Below are 1,520 nucleotides of genomic sequence, written 5' to 3' on the forward strand. Positions count from 1 at the left end.
TGTGGTGTTATTCATATGTCGTTCCCTTTAATTCCCTAGTACAAAGTTGCTGTTCTCAATGAATTGCTTGGGAATAGTTTGAGCAGGAGGAGAAACAAAACCTGGGGAAACTGAGAGTGCAGGGAGACCCTCGCAATGGAGGCTGTAGGAGAACAGAACAGAACTGATCCCTGCAGACAGAACCACGGGGTCCAGACAGGGAGAAGAAGGAAAAAACAAGAGGAGACTGACTTGCTGCAGTTAAGCAGCACAGTGCGGTCACAGGAAACATCTTCCAGCCACAGACAAACAGGGCAGTTAAAGCATCTTCGGAGGATGCGGTGAAAACCATCAAGCCGCTCGTCTCACACGAGAAGATGGGAAGGTAAAGAGGGGGTTTTCTTCCAACAAGTTGTTGCGTCTGGAACTCGGGCTAAGGCCGCAGCATTACGGTTTCATTTTTCTGATGGATAGAGAAACTTCTTAAGCCTTGGTTGGTACAGAACGACAGTGGTTCTGCCGTAACCAAGGCTACAAATGAACTTCTATAATCAAGCCAAAATCTTAAGGCTACGAGAAGGGCAGGAAAAAAAAAACCAAACTTGGTTTGTGTTCCAAACTCCAAAGTTTTCACGGAAGCAGCAGGTCACCCTGAGCAGCCTCACACAGACACAGGTTTTCTATCTGTTTTAGAAAGACCAAATGCAGTTTGTGGCTCCACGACATTCTTTTATATATAAAAAGAAAACCCATCCAGGGGCAGACTGAGGTCTCAACTTCGCAAGCTGATTCATGCCCTGTGCCCGTTCCCAGCCCTGCACCCTTGGCTCTTCTTGTGTTTGGCAGCAGGCTGGGAAGAGCCTCTGGAGTGAGGCCGCTGCCACAGCACACGCTGCTCACCGCCTTCCCAAAGCGGTTCAAGAAATCACTCTCAGCAGCTGCTAACGAAGCGACGAATGAAGGACTGAGGACACAGCGTCAGCCAAAAATCAGAGCTGCTCCGGAGATGGTGCTGGGCAGAGTTTTTAAGGCCCTGGGATGGATGGCAGCTACAGAGGGGTGATCTGCATCTGAGTCACGTAATGAGAAAATTTGCTTATTGACGTCACGTGCATCCAGCCGCCCTCCCGCTGAGCAAAAACGAGCAGGAAGGTGCGTGATTAACTCAAGTGGAGTAATTTTTGTAATCCTAAAAAGAGGCCCATGATTAAGACTATCCACGGCAGAGGGCTGGGACTAGATGGTCTTTAAGGTCCCTTCCAGTCCAAACCACTCTGACTCAGGCAAGAAAATGCAAATAAAGGTGCTGTTTTCCTGCCCACCCCCTTGACTTTGTGTAGTGCTTTGGAAGACTGTCAGGAGCGCTGCTGACAGCGGACACCTCTCTCAAACAGCCTCCCACACCGCTCTCTCTCTGCCCTGAGCTCTCCGGAGCTGTCGGCCACATCCACACGGGCACACCTGGGGACAGCTGCACCTCACTAAGCGAAAGCCAGGGCACCAGAGTATTTATTATTATTATTAATAGCAACGTGTCACGG

This window comes from Buceros rhinoceros, unplaced genomic scaffold (assembly GCF_000710305.1).
Source record: "Buceros rhinoceros silvestris isolate BGI_N320 unplaced genomic scaffold, ASM71030v1 scaffold32587, whole genome shotgun sequence".
Classification (NCBI taxonomy): Eukaryota; Metazoa; Chordata; class Aves; order Bucerotiformes; family Bucerotidae; genus Buceros; species Buceros rhinoceros.